This window comes from Cibotium barometz, chromosome 43 (assembly GCF_041138505.1).
Source record: "Cibotium barometz isolate CiBa-2024 chromosome 43, ASM4113850v1, whole genome shotgun sequence".
NCBI lineage: Eukaryota > Viridiplantae > Streptophyta > Polypodiopsida > Cyatheales > Cibotiaceae > Cibotium > Cibotium barometz.
The window spans coordinates 14087679-14098922 of record NC_141088.1 but is presented as its reverse complement, the minus strand read 5'-3'; positions in this window follow the sequence as shown (position 1 = coordinate 14098922).

Genomic DNA, 11244 nt, shown 5'->3' with positions numbered 1-11244 from the left:
GGAATCATTAGAGCTTCTTTAATCAAAATATTTTATTAAAATTAAGCCCATGCTTTATGAAATACAAGAAATCATATGATTAATCATTAAACAATTTGACTAATCAAGGTAAGAAAATGAAAAATTAGAATCTTAATAATTTACTTCTACACCTTAGGGAGGGTCATTGTCTTGCTTTGCAAGCCTAACCTCACATCAATAGACCAAAACATGATGATAATTGTTCACCTGAAAGACCACTTAATCATGATTAGCATATTCTCCAGGATCTAAGGAATGATACTCTTTCCTTTGGACTTATGATCATCTGAATCAACAATGTCCACAAGAGGAGACTTTTTAGTGTCATTTGTAGGTGACTTCTCACTACAATGAATGTCTTTTTATATTCCCTTTCCATGTGAAGAGTTGGAACTCTCACGATCAAGTAAGCATGTAGCTTCTTCTATGTGCATTACTCCATACCCAATGGAATAATGCACATAAAAGGAGAACAACAATAAAGTGACAATAATATAAGATTTTGGTCTGATTAGCTTCCACCTCTAGGATGTTAAGCATTCTAACCACAACCATATCCTCTAGAATCCTCCTCAACATAATGCCTCACATGATGCAAAGCATGTAACTTTATACTCAGGGTCAATCCCATGAGATTATAGTGGATTGTTTCTTACTAGTCCACAAATCAAGAGAAAAATAATACTTTGTTACTAACCGCCTCTGGTGTCCAAATCACGCACCTAATTTGAGTGTCACAAAAGCCACTAAGAGAAAAATAGTACTTTGTTACTAAACATGTGGTGTCCAATTTGAGTCACAAAGACTACTAAGGTTTTTTCATGTAGCATAGGTGATGATGTACTCCTGTGAGTACCTCACCTATATACTTACTTTCCAGTGATTCTCCCAAGGCTAGAGAACTTACTTACTCATTAGGTCCAAAATGAAAAAAAATGGTAGTGTAAGGATTGGATTAACTTTCTTAATGAAAGTGATTTAACTAAAATAGTAGAGACAAATAGCTATATTAAATGTGTCCCTTTTACCTATATTTAGAGGATAGTGTCTTCAATATGCCATTCATCACATATCGATAATGTCTTTAATTCACCTATACATGGAAACCATCTTACCTACTTTAGTACACCCTTGAATGTTTTCTAAGATAATCTTATTTCAAAAATTTGAATCCATAACATACTTCTCTCTTCCATAGGGAATGGTGAGTTTTCCCTCTCTTTTCTTTTTATTGTCTTTTTCTCCCTCCCCGCCATCTCTTGCTTTCTCTTTGAATCTTCATCATTTTGTGTTCAATACTACTTTCTTTTGTCTTCCTGCTATGGTGACTCAAGGGGTTGATCCTCACTCAAACAAAACACACCATATCAGGTTGGTGTTGACAAAGACTACTGCATGTGGAGAAGTATTCATCATAAAGCTCTACATGATGAAGCTAAAGCTCAAAGACTACTTGCAGAAGAGAAGAAGCATGTGGATTTGTGTGTTCAAGGAGGTCTATATCCTGTTGACCTATCAACTAGTAAGCCTCCATCATTCAACACTTTGCATGATCTTTCTTGATTAATTGGGGATGATAAAGAAGGCTTATTTGGGTACTGCTCATCAAGATTAAACAATTAAGCTACCATTTTCCATTATCAATACACACACATGGTTAAAACTATGTTTAGTTACCATTTTCCATTATCAATACACACACATGGTTAAAACTATGTTTAGTGTGTACAAGCAATCTGTTAAATGGTTAGAAAACATTGGGATCTCACAAAATCAGCATGTAAATGAGTTAGAAATACTACTTCAATTATCTCAAGATGAGATGGCAGAGCTTAGAAAAACTATCAAAAAATGGGAGGAACATGCACTCCAAAAAACCCAACTAAAAAGCACTCCTCTTTGGTTAAGTGCAAGATCTAGACAGTTTAAGAGTGTTACATGCCTAACAACACATGGGGATGCTAAGAAGAAACGGATGAAGCTTTTGCCTAGATAATCCTATAGATAGAATTGTTATAACCAAGTCTATTATAAAAAATAATGCCTTGATTAAAATGCTCAAGCTTCTGGAGTGTGCATGGCTTCAAAAAGCAAGGTAGTCAAGGAATTTTGCAATGACTTTTGTGACTTGTTCAAGTCTGATGAGGTGGTGGAGGCATGTGATAAGGTTTCAATAAGAAGGAAGGGATACAGAGCCATATAAAATCCACTCATCCAAGGTATGAAGCCTCGTCCAAGGGATACAGAGCCATATAAAATCCACTCATCCAAGGTATGAAGCCTCGTCATCTTTGTGTGTTTGACTTAGTCCAACCATATACCATAGCAATGGCATGACACCAACAAAATTTGGCTATTCCATGGTTCATATCTGAATAAAAACACATTGACGGTTTATGACAGTAGAGAAGCCAAAAATAAGAAGAAGAAGATATCAACATTTAAGTATGACAGATATAATAACATATTTACAAATGTTAGAAGGGTTCAATTAGCCATGGTGAAGTTTTATCAACGCCGCAGAGTAGAGGATTGTGAGGGTAATCTTATTTTTGTTATTAAGATTGATGAGGCACAAATCCTTAAACATCAAAAAATGGAAAGAATCAGTATTGGATTGATGAACAAAGATTTAAATTATGCTCAAGGTAAGGGAGACCAACCATTACATAGTGCACAGTCTCAGAGATGGAGCTATGATACCTAGGGGCAGGTGTAGTTCCAGATGAGAGTTATGATACTCTTAAGTGGTTGTTCTGGCACACAAAAACTCCAAGCATCATTGATTCTTAGAATAAAGGTGATAATCTTGTGGTGGATGGGGTAGGAAAATTTACAATAGAGTGGCACATGAGTGCTGATTTAAAAGTAGTGAAGTGCATGTATGGAGTGTGTGGTGGTCCTAGATTAGCAAACCCATGTCTCTATTGCATGGCAGGCATGAACACTTTGGAATGGTACAACCCTACAATGGATTGTATGAAGTCTCCATCTAAAAGGTAAGACAAAGGAAGTAGCTAGAGTTGAAGACTAAGCCAAGGCTAAAGGGAAATCAAAGACCAAGAGCAAGGGAAAGTCAACAAAAAAAGCCGAAGTCAAGGGTGAACCATGTATTGTGCCTAAGGATTTCAATTGGGATCCCATACTTCCTATAAAGCTAGAGAGAGTTCACATTTATACTTTACATGTAGAAATTAGAATATTGTATAAGCTATTAAATCTTTATCTTGATTATGCTCATTTTATTTTTCCATCAAGGCATGCTTAGAGTAATGTGAGATATTACTCTCTAACATGGGCTTTAATGGTGGAAATGTGCAACTTAAAAAGGATAACAAGTAATCGGTGTACTACTAGTGATGTTCTGGAAAATGTGTCAGTGAGAGGAGACAAATCTAGGAGGTTCTTGTCAAACTATGAGAACAAACAATTTACAGTAGTATGGGAATGTTGGAAAGCTCTATGCAAGCACACAACTAACCAAGCTAGTGATCTAAAGAGAGCAAAGCTTTGCATGAGAGTATGGATAGATCTTGCTAATTTTATAAAACTCTTACGCAAGAAAAGGACTAAAGGTGATTACGCAAGTCAGTTTGAAACAACAATCAAGATGCTTGTGAAAACAATTGTGGCTGGCTGCATGGGGGAACAAGGACATAACCTCCTACTACTTAGTAAGATATTTTGATCCTTGTAATTCGTACATTGATTAATTAATCATCTATCGATTATTAATATGTGCTTTTTTCTTCTTCTCTGTGAAGCATATTTTATTTGCACATTTCCCATACGTTTTGAAGAACCAAGGGCATCTTGCTACATGGAATACTCAAGGCATGAAAAAATTACACTATGCCACTCGTATGAACTATTTTTGTACAACTCAACACGGTGGTGGACGAACAAAAACAAATCACGAGAGTTCTTCAATACGTTCTACCGAAGGCAAATGCAATGATACAATGTAATTCTTAAAAGCCAAGTAGTTTATAACTCACAAAAATGTAGTCAATATATTATAAACATTCATTGTGCTCAATAAAGTGTATCTTTATGCAAGATGGAGTTTAAAGATGGAGAAATAGTCATGGTGATGCAAATCTGATAAAATTTTGAAGAAAGGATTGGATTTAAAATGAGAATCCCACACTATGTATTGAAAACTACTTTGTATTAAGATAAACACTATGTAACCGAGTTTTTTTCAATACAAGCACCAAAAAATTCTTATTATTTAAAAAAGTCTTCTTCTTTTCCACTTCTTCCTCTATTTCTCTTCCTTGGAGAGTTTGCCCTCCTTTACAGGGTTCTTTACTTTAGGGTAGTCCTATTCGGATAATTATTTGCCCTCATCTTCTAAATTGTCTTCCTTGGGTATCTTGCCTCTACATCTCAATAACGTTTGGTGTTGGTAGCCTCCAAGCGAACGGGTATTCAAATCAGGAACTAGCATAGGCTGCATAACATTAAAAATATCATGCCCTTGATTCTCACAATCCTAGACCATACATATATGTATTGCCTCTTTCTTCTCTATCAACATGATCTTTTCTACATTATGCTATATCGTAGAATATCCTAAGTATATTGGTAAAACTTTTAAGGCCAGTAAGGGTATTCAAATCAAGAATTAGCATAAGCTGCATAACATTAAAAATACCATGCCCTTGATTCTCACAATCCTAGACCATACATATACGTATTGCCTCTTTCTTCTCTATCAACATTATCTTTTCTACATTATGCTATATCTTAGAATATCCAAAGTATGTTGGTAAAACCTTTAAGGCCAGTAAGGGAATATGTGGAGCATTTGAATACTTTGAATGGTAAATGATCAGCACATCTGGAAGTATCTTTTAAAAATAATGTCCAAGGGGGGCTGAATCTCTACCAAAAAAAATACGTTTACCTCCACCTCAACCAAGGAATCCATCTTCATCTACTATCTCAAGTTGTAAAAAGAGAAAAGATAATTACCCAACAAAAATAAAAACTTAAAGAAAATAAATTCTCAATTTATTCTTATAAATACAATTTTGTTTTCATCTTTAACAAGTCGTCTATCCTCCCACAAGTCAATTGAACCTTATGGAGGTATCTCTTCTTCTATCACATTATTTCTCTCTCTGACATAAAACCTTAGGGATCCCTCAGATTTTAGATTCCTACTACTTTAAGACCTTAGGGAGCCCTTAGACTTCACATTCCTACTATTTTAAAACTGCAGGGAGACCTTAGTTTGATATCTCCGAGAGCCCTTAGATTTTAGATTCCTACTACCTTTTTTCTTGGCGTGATATCAACAAAACTGCTCATAGAAGCACGGCACGATATTAACAAAACTTCATCAAAATTTGTATTTCGTGCCATCTTTCCATCAGGCCCCAAGGTATGATTCCATGATTGATTTTTCTTATTTGGACTGTTGGTCATATGCTTTGGGTTTAGATCCACATTGTGGGACATCAAATCGCATTTTTATCAAATGTAGATAGTGTTTGCTTACATATTAAGTCTTCTAGAAAGTCGGTGCGATATTAGCAAAAGGACCTTCTTGAATTGCTCATATCACGCCATCTTTCCATGACATAAAACCTTCATTTTTTCTCTTTTTTGCATTTATAGTTCTCTTGTCATATGCTTCATCATTTTAGCTATCTTACCATCTTTCTATCTAACACATTTTTTATGTCTTATTTTTTCTAGATGGCTAGAACAAAGTAGATAGCAAGGAAAGTGAGACCTGGTCTAGGTTTGGCCAAAAAACTCCAAATATAAGTGAAAGTAAATTATTAGGGGAGAAGCTAAAGAAGAGGATCAACCAGCATTTGAATGCCCTCACAGAGATAAGGAAGGCCCAAAAGCATGTTGGTCTTATCATCCCTAGGCTTCCTTTCATGAGAATTTTTAGACATATTTGTGATGATTGGAAGCTTGGAATGAGATGGGCCTCCAATGCCATATGTGCCATTCAAGAGGCTATAAAAGATTTTATCATAGATTTTTTTATAGATAGCTATATTTGTTCTACCCATGCCTATATGGATAAAGACATGCACACGTGTAGATTGATTAGATATAGATTTGAAAATATCTTACATCCTATACCACTGAGTGATTATAAGGCATTCAATGTCTTGAATATGCCACTAGCCAGGAAACCCAGGGATGCAGGTATTAAGGTTGAAGATGTAAAACATGATAGGGATACTAGGACTGCAGATCATGCCAAGGTTGAGAAGCCTATAAAGATAAGATACCTTTTGAGTGAGGAAGATAAGAAAATTGAAGAAGAAAGAATAATGGAAGAGGAGCTATTGGATCTTGAGAAGAAGAACCTCCAAGATTTGAAAGAAGTACCTGCATAGCTAATTGTTCAAGTGAAAGATTTTACTATTAGAGTACCTTGATATAGCACCATCAAATATATATATGCTAGCAGAGAGAAAATGATATAGTAATTTTGATATCTCTCAAGTATGTAATCGATCTTTTTTGCAAATTTTATTGTAGTTTTTTTAAAGTTAACATATCAAATTAATTCAATGATTTGTTCTTTGTAGACTCCTTATGGCCACCCTCCTCCCAGAGACCTATTATCCTCTTTTTTTGTTAGATCCTATAGTCTCTGTTTATGTAAGAGACACAAACCCTGATTTTAACAGGCTCCAAGAATGGTTGAAGAGATGTAACTTTGAAAAGGTGCAGTATGTAATTGTGCCTTATAACAAGAAGTAAGTATTTTATTTATAGTATATGTCTTGTTTAGTTTTTTATTTCTCTGTACTCCGTCAATGATCATTTGCTCCTCTTTCTGTTGTGTAGGAGCCATCTTCATAATTAATCTTAAAAAAAGAGACTTGTTTCTTGAATTCCCTGTTTGGCATGCATGGAAAAGAAAAATTATAAGTGTTGTTAATATGGTGGTTATGTTTAATTACCCAAATGGTATTAGATTAAATAATCTATGTGTTTATTTTTTTGCAGGGCATCTAAGCGAATAATAATCAAATTAGAAACCCTTCATCCTACACTCATCAATGATAAAACTCCATATCAATTTTTCATTTTGCTAGTATGTTATATGAGTATCAATAACAATTATTTAAGTTTTAATAGGGCTTTGTTGAGAGTTTTACCAAGCACTATTATTGCTATAGGTTCTATTATAAACTAACAGAAGCTCATGTGGATGGAGAGTGGTGGAAAATGCATGGAGATACATACAATCAAAATTTTCAACAGACATATCAAAAAGAGTAGTTGTGAGTATACATGAAATCAAAATTTCCAACAAACATATCAAAAAGAGTAATATACATTTTTTTGAAACTTTCATATCATACTAATATATACTAAGACTTATGTCATAATCCTTTGCATTTTACAAATTCATATTATACTGACACATACATATGGTGGGTGAGAGAAAAGGCAATTAGATTAAAGCTCGACAATCATGTAGATATTCTTGCAGATCTAGATTCACCACCATGAGCAATCCCACCTAAGATGGAAAAGAAGATATTGAAGAGGAAAGGATTTTCCAAAGTGTCTCAATTCATATCTCCATTGAAATTTTGGGCATCCTCAAAGAAGATAATGACAGACACTAAGAAGAAGGGAAAGGCTTCTTATAGAAACACAAACAACCTAAGGAGAAGCCTAAGGAAAAAGAGGCCAAGCCAAAGAAAACTAAGGAGTCTAAGTCCAATAAGGAGTGGAAGCCGTTGGAGTCCCAGCTAACCAAGGAATCCAAAGAGACCAAAGATTCCATGGACACGGACCAACCAAAGCACGAGCCTAAAGAGTAGAAAGAATTTTTGTTCTCATGATTTGTATCTAACCAACTTATATAGAAACCATTGGAATAAATATATGTATATATATATATATATATGAGATTAATATTAAGTTTATTTTCTTATTTAAAATTTCTCATCTTGTCTTATATCTTAAATATTATTAATAATATTTAACTATTCTATAAAATAAATCCACAAGACGAGATAAATGGGTATAAAATTATCTTGTATTAAGAAAACTTCAAGATTATAGGGGAAAAACTTTCATACAACTGAAAGTATTTTTGGATCTTCTTCCCAACGTAATACTATCTACCTTAAATTTGAAGTTTAATGGTATGCTGTCCAATAGAAATTCCAAGGACGTGCACACATCCCTCAATGTCCATTTTGCATTCACAGGGACAACTCTATTGTAATCATTACTCAAGTTGATCTTTAGGTCATACTACACAAATGTTTCCTTTGAATTGAATGGCATCCAAGTCTCTCTACTCTTTTTCCATCATTTGTACTCTAAGCTGATGTGCAAGGCATGTCGAGAGGTGTTATATGCCATCACCATAGAATCAATGCAAGTATGAAACTTTAAAAAATCACCCCTATGGATGACTCCCGGATGACTTCAGTCACTTTCCATTTCGCTCCAATTGTGTTTTCTAGTTAAGACTTAGATATATGTGCAGATAGCTACATTGCCTTTGTTCTCTTCATGTTTGCTTCTAGAAAAAATACATGGAGAGGTATAAACCATGATAGCTTAATCCTATTAGAAATCCTTCCTACTTTCATAGACTTTTGAATATCTATGACAATCTTGGACTTAAATGCTTATAGAGTACCTTTGTCTAAAAAATCCCAATGTAAAGAATTTAGGCTTGGTATAGGCAAACTCTATAGTCTTCCATTAGCTTTTAGTCTTGTAGGGACAATATTCTTAGTGTTTTACAAAAATATCTACTTGTTAATGAAAAACTTTGGTTGATAGACAAATAATACTTTCCCAAGATCAGCATACATAACTTCAAAAGTCCCAGTGAATGACTCCACACAAGTTGCCACTCAATGTTGATGGATAAACATCTATCACATATATAATACATGTGGATAAACCATAGAATCATAAAGAAAATAAATTAAATTACAAAAACCATCTTACAATGAGCTTGCAATGCAAATGTTGGAGTAGAAGGATGCATGTGCATTTCTCCTGTTGTATACACATGTTGCACCTTTGCCTTCCACCCATCTTTTGCTATCTTGAATTCCAAGATATGCCCCTTCCAATGGTATTGTATTAAGACTCTTCTTTGTCTTTTTATCCTATGAGGATCTTTGCGTGATGGTTGCATAGTCACCCAATTGTTTAGCTTAAAGTTTATACCTTTTCACACACCCTGATTATCTTTAACATTGTGAAGAATGCATGATGAATTAGGAGTGCACCTCGGGTTAGACTGTTGTCTCAACATTTATTGATGAGGAATAGAGGAGAGGATGATGTAGAAAGATGATGAGAAAGAGGTGCAACCACGATAGACTAGGGAATAGAGGAGAGGATGATGTAGAAAGATGATGAGAAAGAGGTGCAACCACGATAGACTAGGGAATTTGAAATGCGTTTACTCAAATGTACGACTCATTTTTAAGGGAACCTAATTTTCAAAATTTATTTTCTTAAGTACTAACATTTGGTACATGTGAGAGAAGGTTTTGAAGTTGAAACCCCCATAAATAGCCATGCCAAATTACATTAAGTGATGATAACCCCCTAAAATAGCTAAAAATAGTGAAGTTAGTGAAAATTAAATATGACACCCAATGTCATATTTATGGTTGAAAATTTCCAAATTCGGTACAAGTGATTAAAATGTGGCTCTTTTTTAAACATTTTTGGCCCTAATGGTTTCTAGTGATTCTTTGATGATTTAGCTTTTCTTGAGTGTCTTTAGCTCTTTTGCTCTTTAGCTCTTTTTGAATTCTTCGACATTGTATGTTGCCTTATGTTGTCTGTTTTGATGGCAAAACAAGGGAACCATCAATTTTTTTCTTCCTTTCTCTCGGTGACACTTTTCTCTTTTATGTTTTGCTGCCATATATCTTCCATGGTCTTCCATGGTAACACTTTGCCTAGGTTTTGCTGATAGACATCTTCCATGGTCTCCAACATCATGCTTGCCTCTCCTCTTTAGGAAGCTATACTATTTCTAGTTCATCCTTAGCATGCTCACGCCATTGACTGATCTACCAACCTCTGAGTTTTATTACTATTAATCAATTCTTATTAGTTTCCTTTGTTATGTGCTCGATCTAACTCTTTGCAGACTTCAACCAGAGTTTTAGTTGGTCTGTGTAGACTTTTTTAAGCTTCTTGTTAAGCTAATCAAATTATTTTTGTTAGTAGATAGTTCTGATGCTCTATCTTTTCTCTGGTTAGCTCTTGGACTTGCTATCTGAGCATTGGCGAGCTCTGTGCTCTACTTTGTATCTATCATCTACAATTTGAGCCTCTTTACCATTGAGCTCAGTAATATGCTCACGTAAAAACTCTTTCAAGATGCTTAAAGCGAGCACATCTTCTTTGACCTTGTCTTTTCATGTAGCAAGCATTCCTATGGACTTCTTTGTGCTGCTCTATGGACACTTATATGTTGGATTTATCAATACTGAGTATGCTTTTCTTTTCTTTGATTTATAGTAGGCTAGCTCGAAATATGTTCATGCCTTAAGTTTTTAATTAGAATCACCCCGTGTTTATGGTTGGATATTGCCTTGAGGTTATGATGTCATTCATGATGGCTTAAACCATGTTTGGGTGGTCATAAAATCCAAACAATTTACTTAGTGAGCAAGCTAGCTTGAAAATACGTTCATGCCTCAAGTTTTTGATTGGAATCACCCCATGTTTATGGTTGGTGGTTGAAATGGAAGTACTTGAATCGGATTATTTATATCTTGGTTAGGGCTCAGGATGTCACTCAAAAATATGCAAGAGAGCATGCAAGTTCAACAAAAGGGGTTTTTTTCTCTTGTGGTGTTATAGAAAATTAACATACATAAGGAGATTTTGAATTAAAATGGTGAAAATTTTGGTACAAAAGGGGTACTTTTATTGTAAAACGTGTTATAGAAGGGGTATTTTTAGAACTTAAAAAACCATAAGTAGGGGTTTTTTTTAATACCCCTTGAACACACGTGCTATATAGGGGGTTACAAGAGTGACCCCCCTAAGGGTTGGGGGTGTGAGAAATTTATAAAAAGCTAAGAGCACAATGAGGTATCCATGATCCCAACCTTGTCTCCTTCCAAATTTCACCTACTCTCACCTTTGAAAATGAGAGGGAGCCTAAAAGGTCGTGGTCCCTTATCAAAGGAAGGACAGTCACTACCATTGTTTATAGAAAAGGAAAGTGAT